We start from the raw sequence: 26,371 nt of genomic DNA, 5'->3' as shown, positions 1-26,371 counted from the left end.
TCACCACATACACAGACACACACACACACACAAACACACACACACACACACACACACACACACACACTTATTGAATTCCTCGAGACTTACAGATTAAGGATTTACAAACATTAAATAGTGCTGCCCAACCAATGTTGACTGATAATTCAAATATAGCGTGAATTTACACTTTGTGATCCATTTTTATTTATTTATTTATTTACTTATTTTTTTGGTGGTACTGGGGTTCCTGGAAGCCCTTCTACCTCTAGGCTACACTCCCAGACCTATTTTTATATTTTTAGTTTGAAACAGGGTCTCTTAAGCCAGCGAGGCTGGCTTCGAACCAGCGCGATACTCCTGTCTCCGCCTCCCAAGCGCAGGGATTACAAGCGTGTGCCACCACACCGGCTTTAATTCTTTTTTTAAAAAAATATATTTCATATAGCACTTTTAAGTTCACAGTGAAAGTGATAAAGAAGAGAGATTTTTTTTTTCCATTTGTCCCTAGCTGTCTCACAAGCTTGGACTTTCTATTACCAACATGCACCCAACAGGTACACTTATTACAACTGCTAAACCTACACTGATACTTCATTATCACCCAGAGTCTATATGTTAGTGTTAATTCTTGGTGTTGTACACATTGTAGTATTCCACGTCTTATAAATCAATCCTTTTGCACATTTGACAAGTGATTCCCCCCCTCTCTGGGTTGTAGCTTAAAACACTAGAAATTACCATTTATAAATGCTCAGTAAAATATAGTTTACTGATTGAGCAGTTTTGTGACACAGTAAGCCTTTTACAAATATTATCTTGCTACTTCATACTTCTACAACCCCTTATAAACTATTCACCGCAGAAATTATTTTGAGACACATTTGTGCCTTTAAAAAAAGTGTAAGAATAGCCCATAATTGTCTACACACTAGAATTTTTATTAAATGCATTGTTTTGAAAGCAAGATTTTTATGTACAAATAGATAGATAGATAGATAGATAGATAGATAGATAGATAGATAGATATTGGTGGAACTGTGGTTCCTGGAAGCCCTTCTACCTCCAGGCTACACTCCCAGATCTATTTTTACATTTTTATTTGGAAACAGGGTCTCCTAAGCCAGCGCGCGCAGCTGGCTTCGAACCTGCACGATCCTCCTGTCTCTGCCTCCCAAGCGTGGGGATTACAAGCGTGCTCCACCACGCCCGGCTACATACAAATATTTTGAAAAAATATTTTACTAATTAAGACCTTCCAAGGCTTACAGCAGAAATGAAATCAGTCTTGTATGACTGGTCGTTATGCCAAAAGTGTAGCAGACCTTCAGTTCAAAGACACTGAGATGATATGAAAAATCATTTTAATTGTGAAGCCAAGGAAAGTCAGAAAGTGCCCCAGCCAAGTATTGTGCTGGGTGAGGGGGTCAAGCAGGTAATGGATTTGAAGCAACCTTCCTGGGTAGAAAGAGGATCATCCAATTGTTTTTATGGAGAAAGCTTGATTGAGACCTATTTAAAACCTCGTCTTTTCTGCTTTGGATTTCTCTTAAAGGAAGACAAATGTCCTTGAAAAGGAGTCTTAAAAGTATGATTCACGGGCTTAGGAAGAATTACAGGATGCTGACTGCCTGGCGAAGTACCCCTCCAAGGAGTAAGCATTTCCTTCCTCCTAATCTGAGTGAACCATTAAAAAGTTAGTCAGTTCCCTGGAGGCTCTTCCCAAGGAATCTCCTAAAAGGAAGTACCCAGCACTGGAAAGGTAATTTACCTAGACAGGATTTAAGAAGCCAAGTTCCAGTTTGGACACAAGCAATGCTTTCATGCAAGCTGAGGTCTTGCACCTTTTCAGGATTCTCTCTAGAGTTAGTCAACAGATGAAGATGAGCAAAAGAACCAAAGAAGCAAAACAAAACCCTTGCCCATATTATTTATTTCTTTTTAGATGTGATTAAGTCTCATATGTGATGGTTTCATGGCTGCTCTATTATTGAACTCTAAGCATACAATATATTATTTTTTAAAAACAAGCTCTTATTTAAGCAATCAATATTTTAGATTCTATTCTGAGCATGTTTTCAATTATTTTAGCTTGTGGAAAAACTCTTAGGGATAGGGGTGTGGGAGGGGAGTGCATTTCTGTGCTTGGGACCTTGTAGAAGGCTGTGGTCACTCAGCCTCTGAGCTCTTTGGGAAGCCGCACTTAAAAAGAGCTGATGTCCTTTTATGGCAAAATAATTCCTACAAATGTGTCTTTTTAAAGTCTACTGGGAAAAAAAAAGGAGTGTGATTACTAAAAGCTGCAGCTGTGACTATTTGTAAAGCAGCTTGGTTTCCCATTTCTAACAATTCCCTCTACCCTGCCCTCACCTCCAACTGTCTTACTATATTGTACAGTAATGTGATAGAAAAACGGCTGGGAAAAAAAACAAAAAAACTGAAGGCTTCGGACCATATCAATTCCCATATACAAGCTAACTTCTAGTGTTTTGTAGGATACAAATAAGAAGTGGGTGATTCTGTTACATTTATCAAGAATGGATGCAGTTTCTAGGTTCTGGATCAGATTGGAAAGAGTTTAGTTATTAATGATCATTGGAGACCTCTACCCTGATTTTGTTGCTCAGATTTTATTGGGACATGAATTCAGTGTTTGCATACTCTTTTATTTGGTTACTAAAAAGTTCTTTCTTAGAAGAAAATAGTAATAATTTATAAATACAGAGAAGAAAAACCTGCTAGGGTTAGCCCATGGAAGAATGGAGGCATATACAATAGGAAGATTGGAATGGGCAAAGAGGATGGTACCTTCTTATCTTTTACTTACACTTTCAGAAATCTAAAGTCTCAGATTCTTAAGCACCAGCAAACTAAAAGATATGACAATAAGAAATATCTTGTTGCCTCAAAGAATTTAATATTTCATAACTGTTGAACTGGGCTTTGACACTATTCTTTACTACATACTGAAGTCAAGCAAGCAAGAAGTTTCATGAATACTTGGACTTGCCCATCTTAAGTACGTATTTTAGTATGTGAAGGAAAGGCAAATCATGGGAAAATGCATGTTTCTTTTTATATCAAATTTACTTTTTTATTAAAGAACAAGATTAGAAGATAGATTGAAAGCTGCCTTTTGTATGTCTAATTTGCTATTAAACAAAGGAAAACTTCTCATTTGAAAAGCAATTTGTCCCATTTCTTCTTGTCCCCTGAAGTATATAAGAGCTTAGAAAAATTCTCCTACTTTTTTAATTTGCTTTTCATAAAACTCAATCCACAGGCCTGCATATTATATTCACATTTTTCTGTGTGCTTCCTTTTGTATGTTTTGGCCACATGGATGGAATTTTCTTTGATAAGAAGACCACCAGTCCAGTGTGCGTGGTGTGGGCCAGTTGAGCAGGCCCCACTGGGCCTCCAGGGAAGAAGGCCAGGAATTCACAGGGCTTGATTACTGCCAGGGCCCTTTTTTTTTTTTTTTTTTTTTTTTGCTTTTAAATTAACTATGCTCTTCCTGGTAAATCAACGCCTGGATTTTGGAGATTTAATATTAACTCTATGATTAAACAGAGACTCTGTGAAGAAGTCCTCAGCATCGCTGAACCTGACATCTCTCCAAACATGTTTAAAAGTGAACTGAGAAAGCATCTCTGTGAAAAGGGGTCTTTCCCCACTTTCTATTAGGATGTTGAAAAAATTTTAAACCAATGTCTACTGTAAAATATGTGCACGAAAGAAAAATAATCTTTGTTCACTGAGGCCAAACATGTATCATATGTCTTTGCATTTTGTGTCCATTAAAAATAAGGGTATCTCTGGGTATGGTGGCTCACGCTTGTAATCTGCGCGCTTGGGAGGCAGAGACAGGAGGATCACACAGGTTCAAAGCCAGCCACACTGGCTTAAGAGACCCTGTTTCCAAATAAAAATATAAAATAGGTCTGGGAGTATAGCCCAGAGATAGAGGGTTCCATCCCCAGTATCACACACACACAAAAATAAATAAATAAATAAAAAATAAGGGTATCAGGAGTTTTCCAGTTGTGATATTTCTCTTCCTTGCTTATTGTCCAAACACATTTGATAAATACTAAAGACCATATTTAAGTTGCCGGGCTATGCATTGGTAATTTAAAAATAAAGGCTGTGATACTAGAATTTGGTCAACTGGCATTAATGGTTCATGCCTAAATTACCCCTCTTATCTTCATATAATTATCTAAATTTTCTTATAAATAAATTTGGCTTCACCATTGTAGTTACTTTTTTTAATGTCATCTTATATCCATTGGTAAGTGATATTGCTATGTGACTAAAGGGCAAAAGTACATTAACTTGTCTCATTTCTTTTGTTTTGTTTTGTTTTTTTCCTGGGGCTTGAACTCAGGGGAATTCTGCCTCAGAGCTATAGCCCCAGTTTGTTTGTTTGTTTGTTTGTTTGTTTGTTTGTTTGTTAGCTTGAAACAGGTTTCACTAAGTTGCTTAGGCTGGCCAGGAACCTGTGATCCTCCTGTTGCAGCTTTGCAAATACTGGGATAACAGGTATGTGCCACCACACCCAATCTTAGTTGGCTGAGTGTTTTACAGATTTGACTTTGATATATAGATGATGATGACTTAAAATATAAGATAAAAGGACAGTGTATCTTACGAGGTTTTATTGAGTTTGTATTTTCTTCTTCTTCTCCTTCTGTGGCTATGAGAACATGTCTGGGTAGCATGTTCATCAAGAAAAATATGAAGAGCCAGGGGAGCAGAGTCATCCAGACTGAGCTATCCTAGCCAAGTTTAGTGATGGTCAACTAAGTTCCAAATGACCCTTAAATGTGCGAGTGACAAGAAACCATAGGCATCGAAAGCTGCCTTAGTTTAGTTTGGTTTGTTGTATAGTAGCAGTTAACAGATGCCTTAATCCCACACATATGTTCACCTCTTGATTCTCAATCATCTGTTGGATGTACAAGAAACCCCATGTTCTGTGGGTGAAGCTTGAGCTACACCGTGCAGACTTTCAGAGGAGAGAGAGAGATGGGGCAGTAAGTCAAATAGAGGCGCAAAACTCTGAGAGATAAAAGTGTGTGTTGGGTCCTCTCGTGAGCCTGCAATAGGTTGCTCTCAGAGGCATTCTGTAAGTGAGAGAATAAAGCCATAAGCAATTTTAGCGAGTGAAGAGGGATTAAGTAAGGCACCGAAGTTGAATATCACAGGGAAGCCATGCAGAAAGGTATTGGAGGGAGAGAAATCATATAGTAGTCGCAAATGTCAAAATGTGGAAAAGGACCCTGGTGCTTTGCAAGGAATTTGAAGCGAGCAGGAATGCTGCTTCATATTTTCTTCAACTCCACCTGGCACTACCTAGCAAAGTCAAAAGGGTTTAGGGAATATATTCACAATATCTTGAGTGGGAAATAGAGACAGTCACTAAGAAAAATCACCAAGTTGTCTTTCTCATTCTCTGCTGGAGAATGTCAGACTGATGCAGGAAGCCTTTTGATTATTTGCCTTGTTCTCCTTTTTCACTTCCTGCTTTGATCTTGTAGCACAAGGGAACCAAAACATACTTAAAGAAACTACTTCCTTGGTATTTTGGCATGCCTGTTCTCAGAGGAAATTGGTGGAAGTGCCAGGAGTCCCCTTATCAAGAGATTTTCATTGACACCATGGGAGGGGGTTGAATCTACTTCCTAGCCATCAAGGTTTTAGCCATCTGTGGCTTGCACATTTTTGCCATCATGAAGCCTTTTTGAGAAAAAGGTCAGGAAGTCCTTCAAGGCCCCACTACTATGTTATCTTAGCTGCCAAGTCCTAGGACTGCCATTTATATAAAGCTGTCACCAAGTGGAAAGGTCTGGAATGCAAGTGTGTTCCAATAAGAAGGATCCTCTGAAGTGTGATTGGGCTCAGTCCTTCCCCTTTGCCAAGTTGGAAGGGTCTGTTTACATGACTAGTAATAAAGTCCCATTGATTCAGAACAAAGATGGACTGAGCTCCCTGGTTCCCAGTCAGGGTGCTTAGCACCATGTACCTCCAATTCTTAACTTTGTATGCTGCTCCATGGTCCTAGAACATAAAACCCGAACTTTGGGCATAACTTATAAAAAGCAAGAAACAAACTACTTTCAACGCCATCAAAACAAGAAAGAACAAGCCAAACAGGAAAATGGCATCCACAATCTTAGACTGGAAGAACGGAACATGTTTTGGAGAGATGATCTTTATTTTTACGATGGTCAAGCTATTTGTAAACATGGCGAGTAGAAAGGTGTATGAGGAGGGGAAGGGACGAGAAAGAGAGGAAAGGAAGAAAGAAGACACTCCATCTTTAAATTGAATTGAATGTTCTGTGACTTTAAATGAAAGCTCTTCTGTTGTTGGGCAAATAAATTTAAACCACTTAACATGGCAGAGAAGGTCAGGCAAGCTTATTATAGTGATCATAGCGTTACAGCTATTGCGATTGACCGCTGCTCTCTGGAATCACCAATAATCAGAGACCGCAAGCTGTGTTTGCAGAGAAAGGTCATCATTCATTTTTTTCAAAGCATTAATATCTTTTGTTTGTTTGGCTCAACATGAAACAGGAATCGATAGAGGTAATTCACAGAGCAATTAGCCCCTCATCTGTCAAACGGCATCTGGGTGTATTTAACAAAAAGACCTTTGGAAAGGTTTAAAAAGGAAGAAAGTGCCTCTACGATCAACAATTTATATTTTCTACATGACATGTTGTGTATGTATCTGTGAAAAGGGGGGCCTTGGGACCAAGAAAATATACATAAAGCAGGCTATAAATCTACACTTCAGTGTTATGATGTGGTTGTGTAGAGATAGACGAAAAAAAAAAAAAAAAGCTCAGATTACATCCTCTCAGGGTTCCTAGGAAGACAGCAAGTAGTAGCAGTTGGGGTCTTTGTGTCATGAATGCACAGAGCCTCACTGCAGATTTCTTAGGGGAGAAGATGTCTTCTCTGGGACAAACTTGATGTGGACGTTGCAAAAAATTGAACTGGGTCAAACATCAAGAACAAACGGTGCCTTTTGGTACTGAAGCCTGTGACTTTTGTACTGGGCTGTGCAGCTTCCGTGACGGGTCGCAGCTGTGCAAAGTGCCCCACTCGTGGCTTGGGAAGAAGAAGTCACTGTATGAAGACAAATCCTCACAGCCACACACGCCATGCTCCTGGTGACCCTCTCTGTGAATCCATTCTGACTATATTCAATTAAGTGAAAAGTGAGGTACGAACTTGAAAATCTTTTGCATTTTAGATAATGAATCCAGACTTAAAATGTATGTGCTATGGAACTGATGCGATACCAATCAAAGAGGCAGGATTTTGAAAAACTTCAGCTTTGGGACTCATCTACACGTTTACACAAATGCTATTACTCTCAGCAGGACCAGATGTATTTTGAGAATGCGATATTTTCTTTTCAATTCCCTAGCTCTTCTTTTCCATTTTTTTTTCCATGACTTTTTTCTTTCCTCAAACAATCCACCCCCATCTTTTTAAAATTTTTATTCTTCATCCAGGCCATATGCTCGTGGCCAAAAAGGAAGCCAGGAGATCAAAAGAAATTTGTAGAAATTGACTTATGTTATGACTTGAGAGAACATGTTTTGGGGTTGGAGTCTAGTTTTATTCTTAATTATCCATACATTCTAAACGGTCACCTATCTATCCTTAAGGCTTTGTCTGGCTAATTATAAATGTCTTGTCTGGAAATTATGTTGTAGAGTTAAGTGAAAACACAAGAGGCTTCACTGAACATTGATAGAATTACAACTGTGGAAAAGAAAGTTAGAGAGACAGCAAGGAAATAATTCCCTCATGATGTTGTCTTTAGTAGACGGATTATGGATGTTATCTTGTTTCTTTCGGTTTCAGTATTTTCAAATTTTTCCAGTAAGCATGCATATTTTTCATTGGAGAAAATAAAACAGAGGTTAAATTTAATGCAGTAACACAATTATATTTTATTTTATAGGATCTTGTATAATCACCTTTTTACTTTAAAAAACTATCAAATGCTGTATATGATTCTATAGAAATCCTATAGAATTTTTGAAGCTAGAACTAAAATTTGTTTTCAGAACCTTATGAAATCATGCAATTAATGTAGAACTCTATTCTGGATGTAAGATTAAAGATGATTAGGGAGTAGTTTATGATATGCCTAAGTTTCTGAAATAATAAAATCCTATTATCTGAAATTTGGGTCAAATGTGTGTATTCATCCCCTTCCTTCCTTCCTTCCTTCCTTCCTTCCTTCCTTCCTTCCTTCCTTCCTTTCTTTCTTTCCTTCTTTTCTTTTTCTTTTTTCTTTTTTTTCTTTCTTTTTTTCTTTCTTTCTTTTTTTTTTTTTTTGGTGGTACTGGGGTTCCTGGAAGCCCTTCTACCTCCGGGCTATACTCCCAGACCTATTTTATATTTTTTTATTTGGAAACAGGGTCTCCTAAGCCAGCGCGGCTGGCTTCGAACCCGCACGATCCTCCTGAATCCGCCTCCCAAGTACAGGGATTACAAGCATGCGCCACCATGCCTGGCTATTCATCCTATTTCTGAATGTGAAATTTAATCCTGGAGGCATCTCTGACACTCTGTTTCCTCCTCACAATTATTTTTTCTGTGTATGTGAGCTGTATTAGAAGTTTCCGTTTATTTACAACATGACTTCCTTTAATTAGATAGGTTCTCTATTATCCACAGATACTGGCTAATAATTATTTTTCAGACTCCCAGTTACGAAAGCAAACATCACAGATGGCAGTTGACTGGGTTCTAGTTTGCTTTCATAAAAATACTGTAATATGCTTCGACAACAGGCCACATTAGCCCACTTTTCAAATGGCTCAGGAGCAGGGGTCATTATTTCCTTGTTAGATGGTCTTAGGGGTGGGTCTGACTTCCACAGGCTTTGCACATTCTTCTGATTTGTAAATCAAACCTGAGTTAGAACGATAGACTGCCACCTCTTCGGGGCTCTGCTTCATGTCACAGGGGTACAGTTCATCAGACAAACACCTCATAAGCAACAGCCCTGGCTGCCTTCCAGGGAAAACCATGTCATGCCATTGAAAAACACTCAGAACCCAATCTTTCATCCTCCTCCTCCATAACTAAATAAATTGGGTAAAGGTCTTGCCCTGTCTCGAGATAACAAGAAGTTTAAAGGGCTTACCAGTGTTTCATGCTGTGGACACTAAACGTTAAAGGGGTAAAAAAACACACACACAAAACAAGATGGCGGCTTCCCAAAGTTCAAAGGCAGCTCTAATAGCAAAGGAATACAGACAACCCTTCCTTCTGCTTTGACAGCAGAAATGATCCTGCTGAAAAGAGGAAGGGGCTTTGGATTGCAGGCTGAAAGCCAATGAACGCAGACTCTTCTAATGCCATCTTACACTGAGTCTAGCCATCTAAAGACAAGATCTGCAAACTTTGTCTATAAATGACCCAAGAATGAACATTCTATTCCTTGTGAGCTATGCCATCTCTCCCACACCTAGTCAACACTGCTTCAGTGTCAGCCACTAACCACACATAAACAAATGAGTGTTCACTGGGCACCAATAAAGCTTGATTATGGGGACTGGATGGAGATGTAGCTCAGGGGTAGAACATGGCCCAGCCTGAATGAGGCCTTGAGTTTCATCTCCAGTACTCCCAGTTCCCAAAATGTATTATGGGCACTGAAATATAAATTTTGTATAATTTTCATGTGTCACAAAATGATACTCTTAAGAGGTTTTTTTTTTTTTTTTTCTGCCAACCATTTTCAAATGGAAAATTTATTCTTGCCTGACAAGTGGTCCAAAGACATCTATGGGTTGGGTGTGAATGAAGCCCAGAAGTCCAAGTTCAGCTTTGAAATTAGATCTTTTAGACCTGCAAGCCCTTCTTAGCTACCTCTCAGTGTAGCAACAGTGAGTGCACCATTTAACTATCAGCTCAAAGGAATGAAGGAGCTTTTCTTTAACTTGAATCTCTTCTTTTGTTATTTCAGGAAAGGCATATTAAACTTTTCAAACTCACTGAATTTAAAAGGGATTTTTAAATGTATATGACTGATGCATTGTGGTAAATGTGAGTAACAATTCCTAATTAAACTACACAAAATCATGTATTTCTACCTTAAAAAGTAGACCTGTATTTCAGGTGAAATTTCTAATAGTTTAAAATTCTAATATAAAATTAAGTTATTTATTTCAGTAATGAATACATAAGTAATAATTAACTTATTTTGAAAGTTATTTTATAATAAATAAAAAGTTCTTTTCCTAATGTACATTGATATAAGTCAAAATTAAAAAAAACTACATTTGTGTGTGTACAGATTTTACATATCAGAAAAATATAAATTAGCCGGGCGTGGTGGCGCATGCTTGTAATCCCCGTGCTTGGGAGGTGGAGACAGGAGGATCGCGCAGGTTCGAAATCAGCCGCACTGGCTTAAGAGACCCTGTCTCCAAATAAAAAGTATAAAATAGGTCTGGGAGCGTAGCCTGGAAGTAGAAGGGCTTCCAGGAAACCCAGTACCACCAAAAATAAAAAAAGAAAAATATAAATTAAAATCTTAACAATATGTATAGATAATGGTGATAATTTGTAACACATTTTTCTAGTTCTTAAATATTTTTGCAGTATATATGCTGCTCTTATAATTAGTCAATTCAACCAGTGTTTGAAGAAGACCTATTGCTCCTCCATTTGAAAAGTGTTTCTATGGAGAGACCCCTGTATCTGTAGCAATCCTGGACACAGGATAATTAAATAATCTGCCCAATTCATTGACCACTGCAAGACTTCATGATTGCATCAGTGATAACCTCCCATGAGCTCATAAAATAATTACCTGCAAGTTGTACAATTCAGCACTTTCCTGACATGCAAATAAAGAAAAGAAAGGAAGAAATGTGAAATAGCAAAAATAAGATCACTTGAAAGGCCCAGCAATAACTACCCCTACAAAGGAGAAAATTAATAGATTTTACTAACTTCATTAAAACTCTGGCAGGTCAATAGAATTGAATGCGAGAGAGCCAAGGGGCATCCCTTTCTTGCTTTTCAAAAGAAGAAACACAGAACTAATTATTCTCTGGCATCAAAATCTTATTTGTATTGATGGCCAAAATTTTCTTAAAAACTTGCCTTCCTCCTCATATATAAGTTTACAAAAGAAAAAAAAAAGGCTTGAAAACAACTTAACTTTTGCTCATGGAGATAATGCAATAAAAACATTTTTCCATATAGTATTTAGTATATTTTTTATTTCGACTTTTTAAGAGATCAGCTCTCACTCCACACCCCAACACATAATTCCCACCTACATACTTATTCCTATTACATTCTAGACACCACCAAGATTGTTTGGCACTTTATTTTTTCCTTTATTTGGTAAAAAGATCTTGAAAAGATCTCTGAAAAGAATGTTATATTATAGGTATATTACTAAGTGTCTAGTTTTAAATTATCAGCCGTCAAAAAATGCTTATTTACATGGTGCACTTCTTGGAAGGTAAGCAAGAATATGAAAATAAAAATAACCAGTGGTTGATCAGAAGTAAAATACAGACATTTCAGATATTTGCTATATTTTGGTTTGAAAGTTTGGAATTTGCTAATTAGCTTTGGCATGCCAATAATTCTAAACTGAAAGTGTTATCAGAAATACACTGGAGAAAGGTAATACTGGATATATTTTCCCTTCCCTCTTTTTTTCTGCTTCTGTCCCATTGAAACCTTTTTCCCAGGTAATCTACTTGACTGATGGGTCTGTAAGGGAGAAGGGATTATAGTGTAGGACCTCTCCATTTTACTTTTCTTATCAAATACACCCACCAATTTCTGTTCTTAGCACTTTTCCACAGCCAGACAAGAATCAGGTCTATTCTGGGCTTTTTGAGCCCAATTGTCTTTTGGGGTGGTGATATTCTATCTTGACAACTCAAATCAAGTCACTAGGCACCACCCACGGCCACTGATAGTTTTTTATTATGGTCCAGGTGAGCCAGGAAGGAATTTTATTGAAGAATTTGGATTATACCGCTCTTAATTATGAATCATAAGTTTATTCCAACATTCAAAACTCATTCCCCAAACATCCAGCTCTCAGTTGGAAGCTGCTGCTTGAAAGTTCATGCTAAATGAGAAGCATGAATGCTACAAGGTATATGGTCCATCCCTGTTGTTGTCCAAGATGTACTAGGTACAGCAGTCTTCTCTGATCTGTGGGCTCAGCTACCTAAAATTCACTGTATACAAAAAATATTTTGTATAAAACTTCAGAGAGGGAGAAAGAAAGCACATCCAAATGAATTTTAAAACCGTATATTTTAAATTATTCTACTTTATTACTAATTGTTGTTCTCGGTCTCTTATTATACCCAATTTATAAATTTAACTTTAACATAGCTATGCATACATAGGCACAGCATGGTCTATATAAAGTTTAATTTTATTCAGGGTTTCAGGCATCCACTGGGGGTCTTAGAAGGCATCTCCAATAGATAAGAAAGGAGTATGTACCTGTCAAATTTATGCCATTGCGTATAAGCAGTGAGCTTTACAGAAAACATTCTTAGGAATCAGTGACATCATGAACAGATATAGTAAGCCACAGAAGAATTGTAAAGTTCTAGACTGTTACTTATACCTTGAAATGTAGATGGGTCCAGAGAGAAGGAAAGACAAAAGAAAATGTTGACCTGTGCTAATGCCTACTAGCTTATATCTCACGGCCTTGAATGTACTATTTCCCAAAGATGTCATAGCTAAGAAATATGAAAAATGAATCCAAGCTCAGACCTACCGCATTCTGAAGCTTATGTTCTTTTCAATGCATTAAACTGTATCAAATATGTTTTTGGAAAGCAAACTTACAGGAGTAAGATTAAAGGGGATATAAATAAAAAACAAACTCAGAAAGACAGTTTTCTACTTAGTGGTAATGGTTGGGATGAAAAAACAAAGAAAAAATAAGTTTTCTAATAAGTATTGTAATATTTAATTTGTTTGAAAAACATCTGTCAAAATTAAATTTTTTAAACTTTCTTCTGAAAAAATATGGCATGTCAACATTATGAAATGAGGGTCTGGTATAGTAGCACATGCCTGTAACTCCAGTATTTGGGAGGCTGACAAGAGGATGGCAGGTTTGAAGATAGCCTCAGCAACTTAGAAAGACTCTCAGAAACATAGGGAGATTCTGTTACAAAATAAAAATTTTAAGCCGGGCGTGGTGGCTCACGCTTGTAATCCCCGCGCTTGGAAGGCTGAGACAGGAGGATCACACAGGTTCAAAGTCAGCCTCAGCTACTTAGTAAGGCTGCCAGCAACTTAGTGAAACCCTTTTCCCAAATAAAATAGAAAAATAGGTCGGGAATATGGCCCAAAGGTAGAAAGCCCCTAGGTTCCACTTCCAGTACCACAAAAAAATAAAAAATTAAATAATTAAAATTTTAACGTTATTTTCTACTTACATCCCCAGCCCTTTTTCCTTCTTGAAAGTAAAATGTCACTGTGTTTAATCCTCAATGCCATAAAAAAAAAGAAAAAAAAAACTAGAAAACTACAGAAACAATCACCAGCTATGTGACCAATGACAGTCAACTCTTATTAATAGTTTACTGTATCATATTCCAAATTTTTCATCATTTTCTTTGAATATATATATATATATATATCTAGTTTTTATAAAATTAGAATTTTGCCTTTAAATATTTTGTAATCTGATGTCTGAATTAATAATACTTCAGAGCCATACTAGATCTTTTATATACTCTTTGAAAATACAGTTTTAATAAATGTAGACTATTCATCATATAGGTTACCATAATTTATTAAACTTGTATTATTAAATGCAGAAGTTGTCTAGCATTTATTATTAATGATGCCTGATTTTTTATGTAAATCATTTTGTTCATTTTCAATTCTTCTTTAAAAGAGATGTTTCAAAGATTTGATTGACTCTTTTACCATGATATGGAAAATTTAAACTAAAAATTAAATCTGAGATCACCCTAAGAACTGAAGCCTCGTTCAGACTCCTGAGCTACCCCAACGTCCTAGCAGACACTTGATCAAAGCACCATCATTAGCAGAAACAGCAATATCACCATCATCATCATTATCTTCATCTGTAACACAAAGAGAAGAAGGATAGAGAGAGAAGGAAAGAGAGACTAAAGAAGAGATTAAGGAAGAGGGGACAGAGGAAGAGAGAAAAAGAATACTCAGTTATCTTTCTCAAGTGAAAGATGCATGTTCTCCAGGAATGAAAACTTTGTTAAAGATCAAACTCTATACTGGTCCCAAGAGAAGGTGAAAGGGACCAATTTCAGAGATTTCATAGATTTTTTTTTTTTAATTCCGGAAGTTAACACAACTGGTGTTTCTGCATAGGTCTGCATGGCTTCTTCATGACTCTGTGTTTCACTTAGAAGCATTGAGCTGTGCCGGAGACCACCTGGGTTTGAGTGCCAGCTACTCCTTTAGCAGTTATATGACTTTGAGCAACTTGTTTAGTCTCTCTGAACCTCCATATCCATGGAGGTACAGGAAGAGAGCAATGTCCAGTGGAATGTCTGGACCATGGTGATTCAATTAAACAACCTTGCACTGGGTAATCACAGACAACATAGGCCTTTCTCTGTTTCTTCCACCTTTTACCTATTACTGATGACAAGAGACTTGTTCATTTTTAAAGGCAGAATTCATTTATTCCACAAAGTTTCAAATCCGTGGGTACATTGGATCCAAAGGCATTACCCAGGACCTTATAGAGATGAGAATTTCCTGAAAAAGACAGAAAAAATACCATAGTTATGAATTGTCAAGAGATTGAAGTTGGTACAAAGTTGTGTGTTCCCTCATTTGTTTGGGGTAGAGACAGCAGACAAGGGACCCTGGATTAGGTTCTTATCATCTGGGTTCATATTTGCCAGGCAGGGGAAGAAACGTAGCAAGGGCTTGGTCCCCTGGGAGTGAGGACAGGGTCAGTCAGTAGTCAGCATAAAAGTCCCTAACACAGGCTAGAAGTTAGTTAAAATGTCACTTCCTCTAAAGAGTCCTTTCTGGTCCCTTATACAGGAAATGCTCTCCGCCGCCTAGAACTTCAATTGTGCCGCATCTGTGGGTTTCTTTGACATTTACTACTTCCTGCTCTGCATCACAGATATTATATGTGTGCACATGTTTTACTTTGATTACATTACTAGAAGACAAGAGACTGTTTTATCCTGGTATTTCCCACACTGCCTTTAACCTAAAATTTATATGCAATTAAATATTTCAGTGAATTTATAGATAATGAAGATTGTCAGTATCTTATTGCATTTACTTATAAATTAAATTTATTGTAAGTGAGTCTGCATGGATACATATATATGTATGTATATATGAAAGAAAATATATTATGTAAGTACTTTCTTCATGACAATGTATCTTCTGACCTTTTTACTTATCAAATGTATCTTGAGGAAGAGGCTTGTCTTTGAGTTTATTAACTCATTGAATACTAGACATTGATAGGTGTGTAACATGTCTTCCTTTACCTATGAAAAATAAGCTCAGCCAATTGTGATCCTGTGATTAAAGCAATTATTTCCCCTAACACCACTGATTCTTCCAAGATAAAGACATAGAGCTATCTTTTCTCTATCTCCTTCTCAACTCAGAGTTCTTCAGGCAGAGCCTGGGGCCTCACATGGAAACCCAGGAGACTGTAATTTGCTAAGTTTCTAGCAAAAATAAGGAGTTTCTGGGATCCTGGACAGTCATCTGACTGTACAAATTCAGGGACCTTTTACTCCTTTACCTTTTGGATTTAGATATCTTTCAATCAACAGAGGACCAGTGGTTGCCTCCAACTCAAACTTGCTGAGGTGATAGTTAATAGTCACATGATGGTTTTGATGATGAGGGATAGTAATAGACATGATGCCATGTAATAGTGATAAGACTCATAATGATTTACGTGTATTGAGCAATGACCAAGACTTAGTCAATACTAAATAAATGAACAGCCAAAGCTATTCTATGACTTGTTTATTGTTAGCAGTATCATTTAATACATGATGAAACTGAGTGCAGAGGACATGAATATTTGCAACTTGGCCACAGATCTGAAGTGGTAAACGGTGACTCTTAGATTTGAGCCAAGAGTCATCCTTTTATTGAACCTGTGCTTTTAATCCCTGAGACCACCTCATTACTTCTAAAAATGACTCACTAAATGATGGTATTATTGTCCTCACCTTACAAATAAAGTTCAAAGAGTTTAAGTGACTTGTCCGAGTCCACACGTTGAACACAGCTGAGTTAGGGGTTGGGCCTGGTCTTTCAAACTCTAAAACTTGAGTGTGAAACTCAGGGCTTTCCACCCCTGGTCAAGGTTTGGACCATTTTGATGATAACTGCATGGTAGCTTCCACTTATTGTAGGCTCCCTTGAGTGATGGTGTCACAGATGAGGGAAAGATGAATACAGTGACTTCTTGAGATCAGTGCTCATTAGTCATTGAGATCAACCAAGCCAGGATGTGATGAGTCTGCAAGTGACTTAATTTCTGGATGTTTGAGATGTTAGAAATGTTTCCTCCGGATTCTGTTGTGCTCTGCAGTAGAAATTAGACTGGCTTTCCCACAGTAAGTTATGGTCTAGTTTGAGGTTATGGTTGGAAAAGGAATGGGGCAAGAATTCAAGTTAAAGAATAAGAAGAAAATGTAAAAAGGTGAAGATGCAAGGAACAGGGCATCTCGATCAGGATTTCCTGTGGGAATATTTAGTGGACATAAGCTATGCTCTTGGGAAGCTGGCTATTCCTTTGTGCCCAGAATCAAAGCTGGCTCACATGTCTGAGTCTGAGAGCCAAAGAAAGTAAGTGGACCTTTTGTGGGGTTTTGCAGAGAAGTAGATAATTGTGTTCAGTAGGAAGTGAGTGATAAACAAAAGCATTGACCAAGATATAACAGGGTAATATACTATTATTAATCAATAGCTAGTGGCTCCTCTTTCTTCTTTCATTTTGGTGGTTGTCTTTATGTTCCACCAAATACCATAGAGTTTTGGAAATAAATGTCTGATAACTGAAAGCAACTATCCTAGATAGCTAGTGTGTGTGTGTGTGTGTGTGTGTGTGTGTGTGTGTGTGTGTGTGTTTTACTGGGGATTGAATTTAGGAGCATTATACCTCTGAGCTATATCCCCAGAATATTTTATTTTTTAAATTTTGAAACAGGGTCTCACTGAGTTGCTGAGGGCCTAAGTTGCTGAGGCCAGACTCAGATCTGTGATCCTACTGTCTCAACCTCCCAGTTATTGATATTTCAGGCATATACCATCATGCCTAGTCATGCATAGCTATCTTATGTGTCTCTTTTCTTCAATCGGATAGATGGTAAAATTGTCCAGTTGTTATTTCAGTCTCTGAGATACCAAAAGTGATATAACAGAATGTATAAGTCAAGATATCAGGTTTTACAAATCTATTTGCAGGGTGAAACAAGCGTTGTGTGTGTACTTATAGGTGGCGCCAACATTTTTCTCTCTAAATGAATCCTGATGATTTTAGGAGATACTAAGAAGTGGCAGGGATTGCAGCTCAGTAGATAAAACAGGAACTTTCTCTCCACTCATGAAACTGAATTTGACTGACCTGTCACATTTTGCTTTGTAATCAGTATCAACTAAATGATCTCTTTACAACCTAATTAAATCTCCTCCTTGCTTATATTAAATTATTGAACAGGTCAGAAAGCAGTTATTTTGGTCAGATTGACAAGGTGGATGGTTAAATTCTTAAACATGTCACTGGTTTGTTGAGGGAGCTGAAATTGGGTGTACAACAAACTAGGCTCTTTTTGCTTGTTGCCTGTAGTTTTATTTTATATTCTAATGCTGATATTTCACCTTGCTGTGTCTAAATCTCCCTCCCTTATTCTTTAAAAATCACTCAGTAGACTAGGATTTATGGCCCGTACCTGTAATCCTAATATTTGAGAAACCAAGACAGGAATATCATAGGTTCTAGGCAAGTTCCAGTAACTTTGGAAGACCCTGTTGCAAAATAAAAAATAAAATAGGTTTAGGGGTGTACCTTCGAGGAAGAAAACCCTGGGTTCAGTTCTCCATACCAACAAAATAAAACAAAATAACTCGGCAAGATCTTGTAGCTTTCTAATCCCTCCTAAATATTAGTACTTGGTGCTGTGGTTTTAATGTGTCCTTCAGGGCTCATGGGCTGGAAATCATTTATATAGCAGTGTGAAGAGGAGAGACCTTGAAGAGGTGACTGGGAATAAAGTAGGAAAGGGTTAATGCTTTTCTTACAGCAGTGGGTTATAATCATAGGAATAGGTTTGGGGTAAAGAATGAGTTGGACTCCCTTATTTTCTCTCTCACATCTTCCTCTTCTATCACAGAAAGGCACAGCTAGAAGACTCTCTCCAGATGTGGACTGCTGAACCTTGGACTTCCCAGCTTCTAGAAACAGAAGAAGTAACCTTCTTTACAAATGACCCAGTCAGTGCCCTTCTGTAACAGCAACTGCCATCTAAGTAATAACCTGGTCTGGCGCTGCTTAGCTTTCAAGAAGAAAAGGTCAGGTGCCTTCAGGGTGGAATGGCTGTAGACTAAGATTTTTTTTTTTTAATTCTTTGAACATTTTGATTTTTAGAATATACCTTGGTTGGTACATTGTAATGATGCATCACGGTGAGGTTGAGTGTGATACAAACAAACACACAAAGAGCTCGTGGTGTGTTTCTCCCCTGATCCTTCCCTGTTTCCCGCCCACCCCCTATGTGTTAGGCACACTGTTAGTGATAACTTCCTATATAGACATAGCGTGATTTGAACTGTTTCCTTCCTCAAGCCTATTTTAAAACTATAATTTTATATTAATTTCACCTTTTTCCTTCTCCACTTTTTCACCATCTGCTGCCATAATAGTCTAAATGAGGGCTGTTTAGACTGGAAAAGGAGGCAAGAGAGATGACCTTCTCGTTTCTTTCTTTCTTCTTCAACAAATTCTACTGGACTTCATGGGCTGACTCTGACCAGGAAGAAATAAAGATATCTTTGGTTTCCTCTGTCTTTATTGACATTCTGGTGCTGGGGGAAGGATGCCAGAGAAGGAGGAAAAAGATGAACTTCTCTAAAAACTGTGAGACCTGTCAGGCTGACACAGGGTCTTTGGCTTCATCAGTGCTATTGCACAACCAACATTCATGGCGTGCTCTTTCTCTGAGGCTTTATAGTTTTTTGTTTCTTTGTTTTCTTTATACTCCCTCCCTCCAAGGTTGCATAGTTCAACCCCAGAAGAAGGGTTTTGGAAAATCCCCCCCACTCCTATGATGTCCCCCAGAAGTTTTGATCCCCCTCCACCATGTCCTACCAGCCTCTAACCCCTCTTTAATGTCAGCACTTCCCAAATGGAGACATGGAACCTCTAAGTTCTCTTCAAACTCTGTGGGCCAGGAAGGCTATGTTGGGGTCAGGGAGGACTCCTTCCTTACCTGGGACGCTTTACATTTTGCAATCCCAGCAAGCCCCATTCTCAAGGTATTGCAAGTTTACTCTTAGACTTCCTGCCTTTGGGCGAGTCTTGGGCATCGTCCTCCCCCCTGTCACAGCAGCACTGATATGCTACGGCTTCTCAGTCCCATCAAGCATCCAACTAGAGAGCAAGAAGTCAGTCAGTTCCTCTTTCCCAAAGATGCTCCAAGATCTACAAGGCTCCATTCAAGGTCACAAGGGCCCCACTCTTCCTCTCTGTTAAGTTTGGACTGTCAGAGAACACCTTCTTACCATGAATCTGTAGCCCCCAAAGACTTGAGAGATTGCCCTCCCTGTGTCCATTCTGAAAGTGGACTGAAAATAAAGTATGAGGTTGAGATGGTGGTCCATGACAGCAAGTCACTACCTACATCATCTGGGGAAGGCACCTGGCCTCACCTGTAGGTGGCTCATTGGTGTCTTGAATGAATGAAATGCAAACAACTCTTGTTTTTATTTGTTATTCCTGATTGTAGATTTTAAGGAAAAGAAAAATAATATATCTGAGCTGACCAGGTATGGACAGTTTTGTTTGCAAGGATGGAATGAACACCATGCCACATCCACTTCCCCTTTCTACCCCATCTTGTCCTCTCTGAAAAGCCAGCATGTTTAGGATTTCCAGAATCAAATGCTGGGGCTGCATGAGAGTCAGCACACATCCTCTACCAACCCGATTACCAGCAAAACGGGAACACTTTCCCTCCTTGTTTTGGTCTGAGATTTTTCCAGTCGAGAACATACTTTTGACCACAATATCCACTTGTGATCTTTTATTTGTCTAATATTTGGGGGAGCAGAAGCCTGGATAGGAGCCAATACGGTACCCAGAGCGCTTTTGTTTGCAAGGGTCAAAGGAGCACAATGTCACCTCTGCCCAAGGCATCCTCTCCATGAGCAGCAAATAAATTTCTTCCCTCTTTTCCTCTCAAGTATCCCTCAGAGCTGACCACGTGCTTCTTAGGAAGCACAACTCTGCTTTTTTGCGTCTTTACTGGAAATAAGCTCAGTGCTGACGGGACCTGACCTATTGGTGGGTGGAGGGAATGACCGGTCAAAGCTGCCTCTGACCCTTTGTTCCACAGACTTAGTTCATAGCTGAGCAGTCACATTTTGATTTAAACTGCCTTTTTTAGGCCCCAGATCCATTCCTTACCTTGGAAGCATGTCCCCTTTTGCTGATCTCATGCATTTTTATTTTATTTGATCCTTGATGTTATGCTTGGATTATGGAACTTCCATTCCGTAAAGGTTCTATAACAAATTGTTCTTTTGTATGACTGCCAAATATCTCAGACTAAAAACATATTGGGGGTGAAAAAAGCCGGAGAAGAAATTAAACGAAGGCAAAATTAGGGGCTTGCTAATAAAATGAGATTTTTCTTGACACTTTTAGTCAATGCAAAAATAATTGTGGGAATATAAAAGGATTTTTATGGTCAATTATTCTTGTCTTAGTAAGTATCTATAATCATAACCCCCTCAGAATAGGTAATAATCCTCTGTAGAAAGAAGTGAGACTTCCCTCCAGAACCATCAGAAAGGTAAAACATTACTATACGCATACATAAAATGTGTTAATATTCAAATGTGCTGGCTGTAAGGTCAGGTGTGTGGATATATTTTTTCTACTCTGAAAAAAAAAATATATATATATGCACACATATACATACATATACTAGGTGACTTTATTGAGCTGCTGACATCCAATTGATCTACATTATCCTTAGCTGGCAAGAGCCTATGAGCTTAAATGTCTCAGATAATAGGTATTACAGTATTAGGTAAAAAGTCTCCATGCAGTCTCTAGCAATATCAAAAAGGTAGAAAGTGTAAAATAAGGGAGATTAAGATGACACCAGGAAGCTTTGAATGAGGTGTCATTTTGCATTTAGAGAGACAACCCGGAAAGTTAAGACAGAAGAAAAAAAATGCCTCTTCCTCACCGGCTGCCCTTAAAGGTTTACAAATGCTCTGTTAACAGAAATGAGTTTCTCTTGGGCTTCAGACACCATTTATTATGCTGGAAGAGAGACAAAAAAAGAGGATGGGAAAGACTGGCAAATTATGCTTATTTGAAGGCAAAGTGCTTCCCATCAGCCACATGATGAAAGTGGACCCAAGGTGTCAGCCAGATGTTGACATGCTAATATTTTTCATGAGGTCTTTCACCGAAGAAGAACAAGTACAAAGAACTTTTCGGGTGTTCTTTAGAATATGAATTGAAATGCATTGTTAGGCTAGGCGTCTTGCCTGGGAAATCATGTTCCGATTCCTTGATGAAGAGGAAGAGGAAGTGTGTTCTAAATAGGGGGCTTGAACCTCGAGTCCCTGGCTCCCTCCCAGATGTCTTGTGCTCCGAGTGGGCTCATCTGATCCCCCCACCCCCAGTCAATTTTATTCTGGAAAGTCGCCAGTGGGCCTAGTTCACGACCTAGTGATGTCATTATAATTCATTCTTCCTCTCCACAAAGACTTCGGAACTTTCCAATTTACAATGGGTCTTTTTTAATAAAGAAAAGTGTCATGTACAGAATTTTAAAGGGTTTCTAACGATTTATCCTTTTTTTTTTCTGTTATAGCCTAAAAAAAAAAAAAAAAGACTGTCTTATTTGGATGAAGACTAGACTACTAAACCCATTCCAAGAATTTATATCTTTGTTTGAGTACGTGGTATCTTTTATAGGCTGGAAGAGGGTAACTAAAGGGTAAGAAAACATCATGTTCCAGAAAACAAATAAACAAAAACCTTGCATCTTAATCATTAATAGAATAAAGTATCTAAAATGTAATATAGGCCGGGTGTGGTGGTGCACCCTTTTAGTCCCAGCATCATGGAGGCTGAGACGGGAGGATCATGGTTTGCAGACAGGACAGCTTCAGCTACTTAGTGAAGCCCTTTGCAACTCAGTGAGACCCTGTTTCAAAATAAAGAACAAAAACATAGAACTGGGGATGTAGGTAGGAAGTAGAGTGCCAGTGGGTTCCATCCCCAGTACCATACACACACACACACACACAAAATGTAGTACAGAATTAAACAGTGTTTTATCTTTTTTGTTGTTCTGTTTATTTTTTATTAGTAGTAGTATAGGGGATTGAACCCAGGAGCTTTCTAACTCCAGGCTACATCCCAGCTCTTTTATTTTTTTTTAAGAGGGTTTCACTAAATTGCTGAGGCAGTCCTTAAATCTAGAATCCTCCTGTCTCAGCCTCCCACATACTGGGGATTGTAGGCAGGTACCATCCAGCTCCAGTGTTTCATCTTGAACACACTGGCCTTGTGTAGTCATTCTGAGTAGGGAAAATGCCATCCTGAGCAATCATCCCTGTTTTGAGCCTGGATTTAGAAGATGGGGGAGGAGTGATAGTTTGATGGAGATGTACACAGGTCCCGGCAGTGCCCTGGAAATGTCCTTCCTGTGTTCTCCTGACGCCGTTCATGAGCGGTAAGGAAATGTTCACTAATGAAGATATAAAAAGAGGGCATCACTGGGCACACCTCTCTCAACTAGATTAGTGCTCCTTGCTGAAAAAAACTTTGTTGAGACGACTTCACGTGTCCTGGGCATGGATTTTTGAAACCTTGGGCAGGGAAAGCCGAGTGTATGATCGATGCCTCTGTGGCCTGTGTGATAATTTAATGTGCTCTGTCTGCCAGAAGATGTGGAATAGCTAAAGAGAGGCTTTACTTGTAATCTTCTTATCACCTTATCTTCAAGTGTTTGTGAAGAATAGGGCCGCTCCAGTCTCACTCCCAGTTGAGGGCTAATGCTAATGAAAGGAGACCGCCCTTGTGTGTATCTGGTGAGATGACCTGTTAAAGCCTGTTCTGGGCACATCTCTCTCAGCAGAACACACACTGGATTTCTTGAACTGGTACCCTGGTCTTTCTTCTATAAGCTCATCAAGAAAAACAACTTGCTACAATTATTATGTACAGGGAAAAATAAATACATTCTCCTCCTCTCTCACTTCTTATCTAAGGTAGAGGTTTCTTTACTTTTTGGTACTGGTGATCAAATCCAAGTGAATTGCACCTGCACACAGTACCTCAAGCCTTTTAATTTTTTGTTTAGAACCAGAGTGTCTCTAAGTTGCCAAGGGTCTTAGTAAGTTGCTGAGGCTGACCTGAAACCTGAAATCCTCCTGCCTCAGCCTCCCAAGTGGGATTATAAGTGTGTCCCAGCAGTGCAAGGGATTCTGAATCAGGTTTTCATTGCATGATCACTATTAGCAATAGATAATATGGGTGGAGAACCTGCACAAGCTGGAGAAGAGCCAGGGCCCCTGGACAGGTGAAATGACAGAAATTAACACAGCTGACAGACAGACAGGTGTGGAGACTTATGGGAGGAAAGAAAAAATAGGCCAGAAACAGGGAGAAGAAAAGAGAGTGTGTTTGTGTGTTAATAAGAAATAAACACAAGTTTGAGGAGACTAAAAGAAAGAAAGGTAGCTCAGGTTATGGCATAATTAAAGAAAGTGGCATAGAAATAGAGATATGGATAGAAATAGAGATAGAGATTGCTGCACGGAAAAGGGGCCTTGACTGCTTCAAGAAGGTGATTACTAGTTTTTTACAGAATCATGAGCAATAGCAGACAGGATTTTAGTCTCCGATGCTCCACTGTGAAGGAGGTCGCACTCCTCCTGATGACTCTGAGGAGTGTATATTCTTTGGAGGAAGCACCCTTTAAGAATCTGATCCAAGGAACCTCTTTCCTAGGTTTCCAGGGAGCAGGTCTTGGATGGTTGCATCCTTGTGGGGATCATAGGTCACCGGGAAAGCTAATTATCTAAGCTAGCAATCACTACCGAGGGGGGATGTTATCACAATCATAGACACAAAAGCTGGGGAGACACAGAGGATAGGGAGAGAGGGACATGGGCTTGCTCTGCAGAAGAGAAACAATAATGATGATTGTAATCATAATAAATTAATAGCAGCTCTTGCTACATTTGTAAACCTCTATTACAAACACCCATCTTCTATACATGTATCTAGATATGTATACATGTATAAGTATATATTATATGTATAGATCAATAAATGTTTAAGGCTCCCAGGATTCCTCAAGGAAAGTATTATTATCATTATTAGTCTAATTTTATATCTCTAGGTATTTATAAAGTTCAGAAAGCTTACAAAATCTATCTAAAGATACACGTAAAGTTTCTCTCATTAACTGTGTGGCACTTCAGGATTCCCCAACAGGTACCAACAGGTACCAACATCTGCAGATACTCATGTCCCTTATACACGACAGCAAAGTATTTGCATAGAACTTATGCAATCCTCTTGTATACTTTTAATTATATGTACACTGCATTTAATACCTAATACAATGTAAATGCTAAATAAACTGTTATTATACTATATCATTTAGGAGATTTGGGCAGGGGAAAAAACCTTGTGTATATTCAGAATAGATTTTTTTAAAATTTTTTGTGGTACTGAGGACTGAATCCACAGACTTTCTACCTTTGAGCTATTCCCTATTTTATTTTAAATTTTGAAACAGTGTCTCACTTAGTTGCTAAGGCTAGCCTGGCGCCTATTATCTTCCCATCTCAGTCTCCCAAGTACTGGAATTACAAGCAAGAGCCACCATGTCCAGCCTTAGATACAATTGTTTTGTAAATATTGATGACTTTACTGGTAAACTTTGTTCAAGAATCACTGAATTAAAAATATATGTGGGGTTGATGATACACGATTAGAGTGAGAAAGAAGGAAAAGAGGGAACTTGCTAAATGAAAAAAGACATGTTGTTTGTTAAAATTTGTTAGAAATAATTTAGCAAATGATTCATATACTAATCATATAGATACTAATACATATATACATATATAGTAACCATTTATATACTAATCATATATATATATACATATATACCTATATATACATTCATACATATATACATGTATACATATATACATATCTATACATACACTTATATGCCATAAAAAGTATGGGAGCTCTCAGAATTAGACCTACATTGATGAAAACCTAATAAAAGGTAACTGGTTAATAAATGGGTGGAGATTCAGAACATGTGCTCAGTGGTCACAGGAAAACCCAAGCATCATATGGGCCAAAGAACTCACAGACATAGTAGCTATGACATTTAACCAATATGGTGTAGCTATTTTACTACTATAAAAATATGCAGACCTACTTTACATATATAAAATCACTTACATTTTTCTTTCTTTTCCTGTTAATCTTTATTTTCTAAAGAAACAAAAATGTTGGACATCTTCATGAATATTATTGTTTATCTTCTTTTGAGTTTCAGGAATATATCTCTCACCACCAGTGTTCAGAAATTTCTGTGCACGGTGGAGAATATTTGAGTACAAAGTCCTATTGTCATTTAGCTATCATTGACTTTATGTTCATTTCATTCACTCAATTGAGAGCCCTACGAGGATGGGAAAAGAATATATTCAGCCTCAACCATTATCAGAGTGCTTGTGAGATCCAGCATATAATATGTCTACCTCCTGGCATTAATAGTTTTAAGTTGGCAGCTTTTTAACACTGTACTTAAGAATATGCTTTTGAGCCTGGTGTGCTGGTGCATGCTTATTGTCCCAATACTTGGGAGGATGAGACAGGAGGATCTCAGATTTGAGGATGTAGCATTGAGGTAGAATGCCTCTGGGTTAAATGTGAGTACCAAAAAACAAGCAAACAAACAAACAACAAACAAAAGAATATACTTTTGAAATTTAGCAAATGTTGGGCTGACCTGATTTTGACACATATTTCTTGTGTAACTCTGGCCAAGTTACTTGACTTTCTGAGTCTTGAGGTTCCTATCTTT

Source organism: Muscardinus avellanarius (genome assembly GCF_963383645.1).
Source record: "Muscardinus avellanarius genome assembly, chromosome: 3".
In the NCBI taxonomy this organism is placed as follows: Eukaryota; Metazoa; Chordata; class Mammalia; order Rodentia; family Gliridae; genus Muscardinus; species Muscardinus avellanarius.
Note: the sequence above shows the minus strand (reverse complement) of the source record.